The 15,591-nt window shown below is 45.4% G+C and overlaps 1 protein-coding gene across 7 annotated transcripts in view; it reads right to left on the reverse strand.

Annotated features, from left to right (window-relative positions):
* Window positions 1-15,591, reverse strand: part of MFSD6 (major facilitator superfamily domain containing 6) — a 48,993-nt gene that overhangs the window by 22,410 nt on the left and 10,992 nt on the right. For 2 of the 7 annotated variants that reach the window (XM_055718649.1, XM_055718650.1), the window contains one exon: window positions 13,281-13,342. The gene's annotated coding sequence lies outside the window, so the exon portion shown is untranslated. Of the gene's footprint in view, window positions 1-6,555; window positions 6,684-7,005; window positions 7,056-8,227; window positions 8,310-9,558; window positions 9,646-13,280; window positions 13,343-15,381; window positions 15,528-15,591 lie in introns of those variants that run through there. The other 5 variants (XM_055718651.1, XM_055718647.1, XM_055718648.1 and 2 more) reach the window with 5 other exon arrangements.

Raw genomic sequence — 15,591 nt, forward strand, 5'->3', positions numbered from 1 at the left:
TTTGCTTGCTCTTACCTGCTAGCATCAAAAGCCACGTGAACCAAAACCCAACAGCTGCCGAGTTAGCTCCTGCAATTTTCTGTTCAGCCAGCCACTTCCACCTGAGTTAGAAGGGCTGTGGGTTTTTTCTCATACAGTTGCTCATTTTTGGCTTCTATAGCCGTAAAACAAGTTCTTCTAATAAGTAAATCAGATCAGTCACCATCTATGCTTCTGCTTTCGTTAAGCCTCGCCTTCTTTGACAACAAAGACTCCAGAGCTTGTGCAGGGCCCCGCTTATGGCCAGGGGATGTAACTGAGGTTTCAGTGTTGTTGCCATGTCCTACCCAAACTGGTACATGCTCACCTATTTACAGCAACTTGCTTACTTGCTGTATCAGAGCTTCACAGCATTTAGTTTTGAAGAACAAATTTCCTCCCCTGACCCCATGATGTGACAAAGCAGAACTCACATTTTAACCCTGTGGACATTAGGACAACTCCTTTGCAAGGATGAACTGAAATTACCCTGATTTAAACAACACGGCCATACCCTCTACCCCTATATATAGACTCTGAACCATGTGATTTCATACAAATTATACCAAAGGCTTTTGCAGCAATTACTGTTGGATCTTTTTAAATTCAGTTTCTCTTTTCTGTGGGAAACTACGGAACAGGACTTTCTATGGAAAGGGACTTCAGTTTTGTATGTTGTATGAATAGTGGGTATATTAAAAATCGTTACACTGCTAATCTTTCAGCACTTCAGTTGCTGCATCTTCTTCCTCCCTCTGTAACAAGTATCTGCCTCAGCATCCATCTTCTTTCTAACCCACTGTGTGCAAGGATTAATCCAAATGACCCACTCCTGGTATTTTTGACTAGAGTATCTTGGATTAGAACGCTATGAAAAGTGTATTTCACAATAATTTCAGTAAACATTTTCCCATCCTGAGAGTGCTTCACTGAATTTCATTAATAACGCAGAATATACCCTTGAGAAATACAACGGCATCAAGAATGGTAGGAGCCATATGGCATTTTTTAATGTTTTGATCAGTAGTTTGTTTAGCATCAGGATTTTGAAAGTGATTTTATTTAGAGATTTTTAAAATTCTAAAAATAAATGACTGAAAATGAAAAAACTAAGTGGCATTGTTTCTGAAAAATCTACAAAAAACTACTTAATCTACAGGGCTTTCCTCTTATTGACAAAAAACCCCCATGCCAGTCAGGGATTGAACGCACAGCAAATCAAACAGATGGAAAACCAACATACTTTTAAGTGAGAAGGGGCTAATTATCTACTGGTTATTTTAACCACAGCCTTCAAATACTACATCTTCACTTTGGAAAAACACTTTTGTTCATCCCCAAGACAGTAGGAGGATAGAAGACAGAGCTACTGGCAAGTTTAAAATTAACAACAGAGAATAGCAGCAAGGAAGAAAGGTTCAGAGAGTAAACAGAACGGATTTCCCTGCCCATGGCAAGGAGGAGTTGGAACCAGATGAGCTTTAAGGTCCTTTCCAACCCAAACCACGCTATGGTTCTATGATTTCAGCTTGAATAGAAAAGCTAACTCATTTGACACAGAGCAGAGCACGAGGTTTTGGTAGAGGTCTGCTGAATGTCATCAGTTCAGCCAGGACAAGCGAGGTCAGCGGTGCTGCAGAGTGGTAACCCCTCTGAAAAGCAGGACCAACTGTTTTGAAGGTTTCTTCCCCAGACTTCGGTAAATACACAGACCTATGACAAAGCCCTAACAAGCAAACTGGAAGATGCTTCCGCAGAGACCCTGAGAAAGCCCCGCAAGGGAAGAGGCACAGCGAGCGGAGCGCGCAGCCCATGTACGTCACAAGAAAGCACCTTGGTCCTCCGGCCGAGAAACAAGCTTCTGCCTTCCCACACGTTTATGTTTCCAAACCGCTACAGAACTTAGAACAGGGAACCCAGCCTTTGTTCCCTCACCACCCCATTACCCCTGACATGGCTACAACGGAAAAAGACCATTAAAATCTGAAGCGCTGGCATCCCTGCCAGCCCAGCGCCCCGTCCCAGGCGCAGAGCCCCCGGCTCACAGCTGCGCAGGAAGCCTGCGGCTGGCTGGCGCTCGCAGGCTGCGGATCATTCTGCAACATCACTCGTGCTCCCAGCCCGCTTCTGCACAAGTGCATGCGCTTCCTTTCAGACACAAAGAGCGTACTTGTTAACCACAGGACTATCCTTCCTTCAAGCTTTGCACAGATCAGGCTGAACAGCCTGGAGAAGAGAAGACTCCAGAAAGACCTTATTGCAGCCTTTCAATACTTAATAAACTGAAAGAGGGTAGACGTAGATTAGATACGAGGAAGAAATTATTTTCTGTGAGGATAGTGAGGCACTGGAACTGGTTGCCCAGAGCAGCCCTGGCTGCCTCGTCCCTGGAAGGGTTCAAGGTGGGACGGGGCTGGAAGCAACCTGCTCTGGTGGAAAGGGGCCCTGCCCAGGGCAGGCAGGTGGAACTAGCTGATCTCTAAGGTCCCTTGCAACCCAAACTGTGCTATGGTTCTGTGATTATTTTTTTTTTAAAGAAAGTACTGGAGTCTATTACTTTTTCTAAGTTCCCTGCTACAATTGCTACTGCCTCGTTTATATCTATCCCTCCAGCAAGCCAAAACCCACTTCCAAACCCTCACACCTCCAACACGTCTTTCATCCAGGCATCTTCTGCAAACAGCTACAGCAACTTTCCTGCAGACTTGCACTTTTGAAGAAACACCTGAGGAACAGAGGAAAAAACATTTGTCCCAAGGAATTTAGTGATGACAACGCAATGGTCTTTTTAATGACTGTAACAAGGCTCTTTGGCAGGTAGGTGGAAAGAGGCAAATATGGGTACTTGACATTTACTTAAGTATCTTCTTGGCATTCTTGCCTTTTTTATTTCTTAAATCGATCCTCATTTACTCTGGCTCTCCTAATAATTGAGAGGATTTCAAGATCAGAAAGGATAAAAAGCTAATCTATTCAAGACTGCCTGGCATTACAGGAAGTTTCCTGTAAAACAAAGGAAAATGGTAATAAGAAAAGTAATAACATAGTATATACTAAAAACTCAGCTCTCCCCTTAAGAGTCACTCTTCCCAAAACCTTGGTGAAACCCTCCAAAATACCTTGAAACACCTGCTTTGCCCTTAGCTCAGTCCAGGGGAAAAAAAAAGCCAATCAACAGATCAGACTAGGGTAGCAAATCCCTAAACCTCTCAGGAAAAAAAAAACAGCACAAGGCACTAAAACTTTGTTTGCAGACCAACGTAAAGTTAGATTTGGGGTGAAGGATACTGCTGTTGATACTGCTGTTTTTAAATAAAGTTTAATTCAGCAGAAGTATTGCATTCACTAGGCTTTGAGAATTAAAGTATAATTAAGACAAGCAAAGCCTCAGAATTAGGGTTTGAACATGTACTCAATGTAAACAAAAACAAACCCAGGACAGTTCATCAGAAGACTGTGTGAATGATCAAGAGTAGCTTAACCCATTAAATACCTAGCAACATCCCTGTAGAAGATCTGTTTTTACACAGCCTCAGAAAACACACTAAGAGCAGAATCTCAAAATAGGAATCATTAGTCTCTCAAGCAACACGCAGCTCTAAGAACAGAGCAGACTAGCTTGCTGTTGCGTTCTGTGGGTAAATCAAAGCCAGCCAACGTGGCATCCCATCTTATTACCCCTTTCAGACTTCCACTGACTGGCAAACTGACTTTGTAGCAAACGTGAAATTCCACACAAAGTTTTCATGTGAACATTTTTAAATCCACTGATAGAAAACACGCTTCTCGAATAAACCTTTTTTTTTTTTTAAAAAAAGAAGTCACTAATTGTTGTTTGATTCAGAACAGGCCTATGCTAGAGAAGTCGACTTTATTAAAAACTATCCATCTTCCAAAGAAAGCTGCCCCCGCTCATCCCCCAGCTGGTGAAACTGCCACACGGAGCGCATCCATCATATTGTTCACGCAAGCCATCTCCTCCTCAGCCCCCCTTGTCTCATTGATCTAAACTGCAAAACCTTAGGATCAAAGGCTTTCTGCTACAGTGTCTGTGCAGCGTCTCTCAGAATTAAGCCCTGCATCCAGCAGGCCTACATGGCACTGCTGTAATAAACATGAATAATAGACCATGTTTTCCATTTCCAAGCAAGCTTCACCCCTAAGGAACAGCCTGGTGCTGTCGCCTGCTCCGTGCCCGAAAGGAGGGGAATGTTATGCAAACAACCTACATCATGACAGAGCAGCACATGGATTCCACGCATCACCTTCCCAACCCACCCCCCCAAGACAGGCCACCCCCAGGCAGAGCCCTTGGGGGGCTGCGTCTCCTGCCAAGCCCCACAGACCAACCCGCGCAGGCTGACCCCCTGCCCCACACCACCGTCCCCTGCTCTCCAAAGGTAAGCGGTCCTCCTGTGAGGCCCCAGCGTGGCCACCAGACTCAGAATTTGTAAAATCAGAGGGAAAAACTTCCTACATTTAGCGAATTAACTTGGTGCTGGGAAATATATTTGTTCCAAGTCTGAAGCGAGACATTACTGCTGTAGTATTAACCACCATAATTGGGGTTTCCATGAAGTGAAACCACCTTAAGTAAAATTGCTTTATTTTGTGTTGCTGACACTCACTTTGTTAATGTGTCGGTCTATGGGTTTTCCTACTTCGTTCAATATGCGTACAAAACCCCATATACTTTGACATGTTTAGTCGATTAGATTGAGAGAAGGCGGCATGTCTGAATTTATGTCAAGATCAGGTTTATAATAGGTTTAATGCATTTTATGATAGGTCTGAAGTTGCTAAGTTGATACAGTAGTGCTAGTATTAACATTAAAGAAGACAAGAATGCTATCAGACCCTCATCTGTTGAAGAAAAACCATCAAACTCAACATCTTAGGACTCCAGCTTTCCAATTATGTTTTCCGCTTAATATCTGAAGATGTCCTAGCAGACTCTTTTAATTGATTTATTTTTAGGCAGTAATCAGACTTGCAGTTTTGTCATATTTTTTTAATTTACCAACTACCCATCTGCCCCGCCGAGGTTTACACTTCATTAACGAGGGTAAATACCAGGCGTGCCTTCCAGTGCAGACGGGGCAGCGTTCCCTTTCCATACAGAGGGCTGCAATGGCCAGCCTCGGGGACCCACCGCCACCGCACCCTGTCACCGGCTCCTGCTCGCCCACATAAACTCAGGCCCATCGTGCCGTAGCTGAGGATTAAGATGAATGTTAGGTTGCCTTGAAGTTGTGCCATAGCACTGGATACTTTAGGGAGCAACTGCAGCTTCCCCACATCATCAGCTTTTGCCCTCGTATTCTCACGCTGCCTGTTTCGAGTATTTTTTTGTAAATCTGCTTAGGTTTTCTACTGGGTTTATGGCTGCTCTCACAAACACCATCCTTAGAAAGAGGACTGTTTGCTCTTCCCCCGTTCCCCAGCGGGTCTTTGGAGCACACAAACAATACAATAAACGTCGCCTTTGTCCACTATTTATGTCCAGGGAAAACAAACACAACCAATAACCAGGCTAGAAAGCCAGCATTTCACAGTCGTTTCCCTTGGATGTTACTAAAAGACAGCGGGCAACTAGACCCTATATATCTTAGCAATGCAATAACATTTTGGGCCAGTTTTTACTGAAATTCTTCAGCGTTACGTTCACACTGCTGCGCTCCTCTCCCCTCAGGTTCAGCACTCGCTCAGCACGGCATCCTTCATCAGCACGACATGTAAAAAGACCCTGATGCAAAAACCTGAGCTGCTGACCAAGGGCGGGTTTTAACCTCCACCCAAGCTCGGCCCTAACCGGCACCCTGACACCTCGGACGCTCTCCAGCCCGCACCTGTTCCCGCACCGGTTTCAGCCACCGGAGGGACACCGACCCCCCCGCCCGAGCCCACCGTGCTGCAGGGCTCAAAGCGGGGCCGCGCTGACACCCCGCCTGGCCGCTGTGCAGCAGCTCCGGCGGGACGCGGGGGGCTCCGGGGGTCCCGCGGGGGGAGGCTGGGGCACTCGGCCCTGGGGTGGCGGTTACCCCTCAACCACAAGGCCGAGCTGCAGGAGAGGAGCGCCGGCATCCTAACGAGGCCACCGCCTGGCCGCGGTGAACGCCAGGGGAGCGCGGCAACGGCGGAGCGACCACTGGCGGCCCCAGCAGCGAGCCCCCCCAGGGGGAAGGCGGGACGGGGCAGCCGCTGAGGGGGGGAGGAAAGGCGGGGGCGACGGCCCAGCGGCGGCTCCTCGGGGGCTGCGGGGACCAGGCCCGGCGCGCCGGGTGGGGAGGCAGCGCGCCGGGCCAGAGGGACCGGGGAGCGCGGGGGAAACGGCCTCGCCGGCCCGCAGCGGCGGGTGCGCCACAGCCGGGCCCGGCGGCCGCCTCCGCCCGGCGGCACCCCCGCGGCACCCCCGGCTCGGCCCCGGCGCCCCGCGGAGCGCGGGCAGGGGGAGGCGGCGGCGCCCAGCCGGGCGGCCTGCCGCGGGCCTGGCTGCCGGCCCGGCCCCCCGCGCACCGCGGGGCCGCGCTGACTCACCTCGCCCGGGGGCGGCTCCGGGGGGGCGCTCAGCCGGGAGCATCGCAGCCCCCTCCCGCCGCCGCCTCCTGCCGCCGCGGCTGCTGCGGGCGGCGGCTCCGCGCACCCTCCCCCCCCCCCCCCCCGCCCCGGCCGTGCCGCGCCGCGCCGGGCCGCGGCGCTGCGGGGAGGGACGGAGCCGCCCCCCGCCGCGGGGGGAGGGGGCGCGCACCCTCCCGGCGCCGCCTCCGCGCCCCTCGGGGTCTGCGGGCCGGCCTGGCGCGGCGGGGGTGCCGTGTCACTTACGGGAGGCTGCGGCGGGTAGCGCGGCGCCGGCCGGACCGCTCCGCTGATACGCCGTGCCCGGGGAGCGCTGGGCGACCCCCGCACAGGCCAGGGAGCTCCGCGATCCCGGCGCTGCCTGCTCCCCACAAGTTCCAAACGCCTATTACAGCGTAAGGAATTAATTACCTGTAGTGCCTCCCGCAGCCGCTGGCATCATCCCTTCGGTAACACTGTTTCTAGAATTATATACAAATAAAATTACGTAAATGCTTAAAACAACAACAACAACGTAAATTTCTCCCCCCTGCAGGAATGAGGCAGAAGACGGCAGGGAGGGGAAGCGCCCCAGCGGCAGCTGGGCTGTGCCGGCTGCCAAAGGGCTAAGCTACAGGAGGGCCGCGGTGGGGACAGCGAGCGGAAGGCCGGCCTGAGGCTTGGGGTGCCCAGCAGCCCCGGGCCGAGCCGCAGGTGGGGGAGGGGTGTCCCAGGATTAAGCTCAGGCGATGGGGTTCAGCGCCTGGGCTGGGCCAGTGCGAGCAGAGGCGATGGAGCCAGTAAACCACCACAGGCCAGCCCTCCCACCATACGGCCCGGGTGGTGTCTGCCCGGGAAAGCATCCCTCTTCCAGGAAAAAAAAAAATGCAGTATTTTGCCCAAGGGAAGAAAATGAGATAAAACTAGCGGTTTGCACGAGTGAGGCTGACGGAGAGGAACTGGGGCGCCGTGGGTGCTGGGCCCTCCCCGCAGTGATGACAGGACAGCAGCCCCCAGGGGAGGCAGTGCTTGCTCCAGGTCCTTCCCCAGCCGGGCTGCCACCCTTGTCCGGGGATATGAAGGCCATTGAGGACGCCACCCCACTAAAAACTTGCCTACCCCAGCAGGAAAGCAAGCCAGGAAGGAGGCAGGAGCCAAAAGCTGAATTTTGTAGGGGAGATGACCTGGGGCAGGAGAAGGCTTGTCCATCATCTGTCTCTGGAAGGATATTCAACACTCTTCATCTGTGAGAGGCTCCCCCGTGGCTAATTAAGCACAGAGAGAAACCACATCTGAGGCGGCCAGGAGTGCAGGCCTCCTTGTAATCTTGCCGAATTCAGAGACGGGCAACTATTGGCTCATATGGTGGGAGGTTTGTTACAAAATATTACTGTAATAAACCAGATGTCAGCTCCAACCAAAATTATTTAATCTTGATGGAGACTTTTTGGCAAATTGCTACACATGCTTTTAGGGAGAACATGCATTTCACTTCATTTCCAATCATTGTTTGTGAACTGAAAGGCAAAGGCTGGTCTTTGTAGTTGCAGACTACATTTACCGGAGCCATAAAAGCACAGTCCTTCCCTAAACTCTGATAACTCAACATAGCCCACTGCACGCCAAGCATGCCCTGCAGCTTTGCCTGTACTACCTTGGCGCTGTGTTTTTGAGGATTCACACTCTGATCACTCCCCTTCTTTCTGCTTGCTTCTGAGGTGCCACAAGGACATTTCCTAAAAAACAATGCTCTCTGAATAGAGGAATTAAGACAAAATGTGTAACGCTTCTTTGCAGGCTGTTGCATAACCTGGTACGTGAACAAGAAGTTACAGTGGAGGACCAGAGTATAGAATATGACTAATATAGAGTCATTTACAACATTTTCTTTATGTATTTTTTAAAAATACATATATATTTTATACAGATATATTCTTTTATATATATATATATATATATATATATATATGGTTTCTTACTGGTTTAAAAACCCAACCCAGTACCAACTGAGTGTGGTCACACAGCTCAGACTGGGGCCTGCTGCCTCCGCTCGGTAAGCACCGTGAGGCGAGCATCGCAAGAAGCCTTAGCCTCGTGTAGTAGTACTGCAACCTGACAAGCTGCTCCAGCACGGGCAGAACTGAACATAATAGGTCTCTGCGTGGTGGTTTCTTTCAGTGAGGCTCCGTGTAAAGATCTGGATTACAGCCTGTTAGAAATTATTACACTTGCTCAGAGAGTTGTTTCTCTGTTCTTTCAGCTATGAAAATGAGGATTAGCAAAAATGGAGAAACTGCTGCACTGCATACAAACTGTCCTCATGTACTTTTATCACAAAAGGCTATATATTTCTAGCCAAAACAGTGTTCAGAGAAAAGGAAGTGTAGTTGTAAGCTACTTAAAAGTACAAAGTTTTCTATTAAAAAAGTTGCTACTGTAAAACATTACAGAAAATAAAAAGCGGAGTCAGGTGTAAACTCCATCTAAATTAATGGAAAGATCTGTTTTTTCCAAGACCTCTGGTTCAAGCTCTGAATCACTGTAAAATGTGATATGCAAAGGTGATATACCAAACAACAATCTTCTTCTCTTAGATAATAGATAATGTAACACTAATAAATACGTACCTGACTACTGGATAGTAGAATATTCAGAAATAAGACTTGATAATATAAATATACTTCATACACATACATGGCATATAATAAACTGTAATATAAACCCGCACCTGGGTTAAACTTATCCATTAAATGGAAAGAATGCCTGTGGATTTCTGTGGGCTTTTGGTTCAATGCATATGGTACTTTATAAAGATTTTAATTGTGTCCCCTACACCACTTAACCACATATCGTGGTGAGAATACTTGCCAAAAATAGTTACAAATGCCTCAGTGCTTAAAAAAAAAAAAAAGGTCTAAATTGAAAAATAAAACCAAAGCAGTTTTATCTTTTAAAAGTAAAATAAACAAAATTACACGCAAATACCTGCTGCAACTGTACATTGATAACCGTAGTAGATTTTGCTTGAAAAGGACTCAGTAGTGTCAGTTGACTCGGTGACTTGTTCCTTAGCTTAGAGGAAAAATAAAGCAAATATAGCATAACACACAAAACTTTAACGGAAAAGATCTGGTAGATGATATATATGGTATATGCATCTTGTGCTTATGATATTTTCCAGGAATGGCAAAGGGAAAGTACCTGAGCCTCATCTTATGGAAATGGTTTCTATGAGCTTAAATTTTAATGTATAGAAAAACATCTTGGTTTCTTTCATAAGCTAGAGCTGTGCAAGCTGTACTTTGAAATCAAGATTTTCTGGTTGACACAAAGTATTCTGCTGTCCTTCGGTGGCTCTTAACACTGAGCCAAAAAAAAAAAAAAAAAAAAAAAAGAGAGTGAGAAAATCATTTACATTAGATTACAAAGATTAAGTTGAAAGTGAAATTTGTGCTGCTAAGACTTGCTCTAGAGTACAACGAAGACAACAGAAAAGCTTTCATTTCTATCAGACCTTTAATATATTGTGCATAACATGAACAAAACTACTTTTCCAGTCAGTTCTTTGCTAGGAGTGACACTGCATCAAGGCAACTATAGCGTTAGTTTGTTCCTCTTTAGGAAGCTCTTCATAACACAACAGTTCATATATATTCCAGTGTAAATATGGAAAGAAGTTAAATCATTACAAAGAACAAAGTGGCTTTTCCCTATTGTTTCAAAGACTAAAAGCAACTATAATAGCAGTAAGAGAAAAAATCCCTACAGAGGAACTGAGCAATAGTCACCCAGTGAATCAGCAAATCATACACAGCTGCAAGCAATGCTGATGGTAACTGAGGACAACATATTCACAGCCGGTAGGACAAGGAGCTCCCATTGCAGTGGTCTGTCTGGTTTGGCAGGGAAGTAGGGGATTCTCTTCCTCTGACTTTTAATCTAACGCTTTTAGAAGTATTGTATGCATTAGCAAAGAGAAGACAAAGCAATGCACAAACCCAAATACTAGTTACAGAAACTGTATTTACTGCCTGTGTATATATATGTACTTTTTCCTACTGGATAGCCACCCCCCCCAAGGATATTTGTGGTTTATGGTATCAGCTTATACAGTAATCAACCTTCCCTCACCCCAAGAACCTTTGAACCCACTGGCAGGTATCAAATGTGATGTGTGGTGACAGTCTCACAAATATTAAATTTCTGCAAGGTTGTGTGAATGTCAGTGGCTGGCAAAGAAAAGAAAGGCAAGACAGCGTCCCCCGGGGGAGGAAAGCCCATGGCACGAACTCCACAGCAGGCTCCCATTTGTCCAGTGAATCACTGTTCATGCCCCTGCAGCAGTGAAGTTACCCTGTGAAGAACTGGGGGTCAGGAAAGGGAATGGAGGAGGGAACTGGAAGGAAAGGAGAAGGGACAGCTGAGGCTTTTCAAGTGGTGGAAACAAGGCAGCAGATTGTAAAAGTGTAATACACAAAGCCACACGAAATCAAGCTTCGTTAGTTTTGCTGTCTGCAGGGCAAATTGGTTACGTTGGGCTGCTGCTAACGTTGATGCCATTGCATATGTGCAAAAACACGATGACCTTGACCCCGTCATAAACTCCACTGCTACAGACTGGAGAGTGTGCAAAGCCCCGCTGACTCTGTAGTGCGGGCAGGAACTAGAAGTAATTTATACAATTTAGCCACTGAACCTGCAATGAATTCTGCATCGGCCTGTCGTCACAGAGGGAGGGAAGCTTAACGGGCTGGAGCTTTGAGATGGATCTGCTTAGACCTTCTCTTATAGTGGGGTCCGCCAAAAAGACCAAACTTCTAACACTTAAACAAACAGCCCCCACATGCACACACATTTTATTCTAAATAAACCCTGGAAATGTTAAAATAAAAATACAAAATGAGTAGGACAAGTAGAATAGTTAAAAATATAACATATACACCTACCACCCCTGCCCACTATGTCCTGGCAGGATGGGTCCTTGCTTCCATGCTTGGCTTCAATAACACAAACGTATGCCTTCTGCACTGTATTCTGAGTATACTAAATAACTATTGAACCTAACATGTTTTTAATAACTGCAGGTATATGACTGAGGGACGGGAAACTGAGCAGTTCCTCTCTGATCCCTAGGAAGCTCCTATCTCTTCTGAAAGCAAGGGCTGAGCAAATCCTGGCATTCAAGCAAGACATTATTTTCTATCATTGTCCTTTACATCCACCAAAAAAACCTGCAAACAGGGTCAGATATCCCTGTTTCCCTAATTACAGGTCAATGACTTAAGTCAATAGGAATTTGAGTTCTCAGCTTTTGACTAAGTTAAGTTTCTGAGAATAGCTTTTAAAGGACATACAATACTACTACACAGCAAAATATTCCCTAACCAAACAAATTTTAACTGAGGTTCATTATTGTACATATTGAAAGATTATTGAAGAAAATTACTTCTGATTTTACACAACATGATATATTCTTCTTTAATCCGAGGACTAGCTCTCACCATTTATATGGCTAAAAAATTTGGTGATAGCTCAAAGCAGTTTTTAACTCGTTTTTTTTTAATCAGATATAAGCACAGTCATATCAGCCTATCTCCCTGATTTAATTCAGGTCATCTACAATGTAGCTTTGTAAACCTAAACCAAGACTAAGACAGGCATTTTATTTAGTACATGCAAATGTGGTTTTTGATGAAAACTACCTGACAGAAGCAGTGAAATAATCGTTTGTACTGAGGGACACATTGCACCACATTCAGACTAAGGCTAGCTGCTGACTTCAGAGGCCTGACGTCTAACTCTCTCTACCGCTGAATTTGCCTCATTATAAATAGGAGCAGTAAATGTCACTTTTCATACAGAAGGGAGTCACAGTGCCTAGCCAAGCTATCTAACCTCTTTCCCCAGAAAGCAGACTGATCTTTTTTATTTTGTATTTCATTTCAGGACCTCCAGCATAACTGATGTGTTAATCTGTTTTAACTTCTTGGTGAATATGAAAACATCCAAGTGATACTGGTAGCTGAATTCAGTATCAAGCTGGATTTCGCACAGTCCTCCCCTCCCCCAGGTGTGAAAACAATGAGCAATTTACTGATACCCTTCTCAGATTCTCGAGGTGATACTCCTCACTGTAAAGAACAAAGGACCTTAGTACTTAAGTGTCAGTAGGAGGGCTGCTATAGACTTCAGTTACATCGAGATTCAAAGTAGTATCTCTGATCAAAAACGATGATGAATTAAATAGAAACTTTCTAGACAGAAGCACTCATCTATTTCAAATGTGTTTAAGATGGGTAAAGTATGTTGTTGGTCATGCCATGGAATAGTAATAGCAGCTTTAATGTTCTCTCATAATAATAGATAATAAATTAATGTTTCCATTTTTGTATTCAAATTTCTGGCTGCAAATAAAAATCCTTAGTACCGTATATGAAGTGGTTTAGATGTTTTCTTTTCAGGGCTATTAGTACAACATGAAAGAAAGACCTCATGTAATGGCACCGATTGTTTCAGAAATATTGTACACAGCTATTCACCTGTTTCCTACAATATCCCGACAATCACAATGTATTTAAGATGGGACTTAACGTACTGTAGTATTCTCATTTGAAGGCTTCAGAACCTCTGTTTATTTCAGAGACTGAAACTGAAGATAAAAATAAGACAAACAAAATCTCAGAAGCTATTAATAGTTCCATACTTACCGAGATCATTAAAAAATTCATTGGATTCCTCCCCAACAATGTTTCTCTTCCAAACCTGGAAACTAAATTGTTGACAGTGAACAAAAACAACATATGTTTAGTTTTCAACAGAATGTTAATTTAGGTTTGAAGAACCTGATTTCTGCAGTGTGTATTGGTCTAAACTTCTATTAAAACCAATGACAGTCAGAGATTCATTTCAAGCAAAGACCAGGTCCTACATTAGCGGTATGACATTGTAATTGGCAAAGACTGAGAATTTATAACTTGTGTCAAGCTAGTTGTCGTGATACAGCTACTGTTTCAGGAAGCAGCTTCTCTTCAGAACAGAAACACAAAGAAAGTTTGTCCTTTCTGTTTAATGTCTTATTTTACCTACAGTCACCAAATCATCTTTTTCACAGTCTAACACAGGGGCCCTCAAACTTTTTAACCAGGGGGCCGGCGCGGCTGCAGTGGCAGGCAGTCATCTGCGGCTGCTTGGTTTCCCCCCCCAACCCCCGGGGGGTGTGTGTCTGTAAATACTGGGGGCTGGATTGAGGACCCTGGGGGGCCGTATCCGGCCCGCGGGCCGTAGTTTGAGGACCCCTGGTCTAACAGATAGTTGGAAGATGAGAAAATGGACCTCAGCTGTATGTATATGGCTGGAGGAGTAATAACACCCCTAGGTATCAGGTTTCCATGCAGGACAACTGCTTCCAACGTCTGTTTGGAAGCATCAGCAGGATCTAAATGACCTTACAAAGGGAGTACTCAAACGGAAAGAAAGGGATATTAGACTGTTTCCCAGTTTTAATTTTTTTCACCGCCTTGTTGGACAAGGACAAGGTTTCAACCATATGCTGACACTTTGCTAAAGTTAAGGCGTTCTGGAGGCGAAGTAGGAAAAGGGAGCAAACTTGATGAATGCTACCAATTCAGAGTACACGAGTACTGCCAGAAGAATTACAGTGTAGAAGGTGCACATTCTAATTTAGTGGCTCTACAGTGTCTAAAAAGAGTAATTGCCTCTTGTGTTTCAGCTTCACAGTAAGGAACAGCAAGGTGCCGCCTTCTCACGTCACTGAACTGTGAGCTCCCAGAGACGGGGCTGGACGTCATTCTGTGCTTGGCACTGTGACCGAAAGCACCACCTGATTCCACCTGGCTGTTCCTCACTGCTGCACAAGGAGCACAGGTTCCTCTGCTGTGGTTAATAAAGCATTTCACACTGAGTACTTGCACTGTCGGAGACAGCTGAAATCTCAATCCACATCTACGTTTTTCAGCTAACCTTTTACAGTATTTCCATTCTCTTTGTCTCTTACAGATTGTGATCTATTTATAACAGCTCAGCTATTTCTAAACCTCAAGCAGACAGAAAATTGATGTGTCATTGTAAGGATATGCCTTTGAAATGGTTGGATGGGAAAAGAAAAAAAAAACCAACACAGGAAGGTGACAAAAAGTCTTTGTCTATGTAACAGTATTAACATTTCTTACCTTTTTTCTATGCCACTTCTCACAACTTCCTAAATCAGCACATCAACTGTGAATTCTAACTACCTATGCTTTTTGAAGTAATTTACTAATTCCTTTTCTTCTTTCTCCTCTCTTCTGCCTGTTCTATTAATGGTTGAGAAAAGGTCTGCTGCCTGCAGGGTTGGACAGTTCTATCTGCTTTTAGGATGTACAACCTAGCTCCCTGAGGATTTCTTATATTGCTACAGTGTGTTGTTAACTGTTTATTACCAGAAGGTTCAAAACTGTCAAAGTACTTACGGGGGGGTGGGGTGGGGAAGAAAGATTGTAAGTGCAAAACCAATTGCAAAGTAAGAAAGAATTCTATTTTAGCATAATATATGGATTTTTTTTTCACACAGAGACATTCAGACATAGATCCCATATGAATTATAGGAAAAAAATCAATATGGTCTCCTCATTTTGAAAAGAATATATTAGAGTTGGAAAAGGTTCAGAGAAGGATGCTCAAAAGTTTGGAATGACTTCTCTGCCTGGAACAGCTGAGTAGCCTAGTATTCACCAGTCAGGAAAAGAGGCAACTTAGCAGGGATAGAGCAGATTTAGTAAGTCATGAATTGGAGAAAGCAGTTTGATTTACCCTTTCTTCTCCTGCATGGATTAAGGAACATCAAACGAAGCTAGTAGGAGACATGTCCAAAGCTTGCAAAGATATTGCAGATGCTAAAAGTTTGTCAGGTTCCAGGGGAGGCTGGACAAATGCATGGAAGAGAAATCCCCAGGTTCCTAGACAGAAAAAAAAAAAAAAAAAAGCAGCAATCCAACTCAGGAGCCCCCTGAGCTGAAAACA

Source organism: Falco cherrug, chromosome 8, assembly GCF_023634085.1.
Source record: "Falco cherrug isolate bFalChe1 chromosome 8, bFalChe1.pri, whole genome shotgun sequence".
Taxonomy (NCBI): Eukaryota; Metazoa; Chordata; class Aves; order Falconiformes; family Falconidae; genus Falco; species Falco cherrug.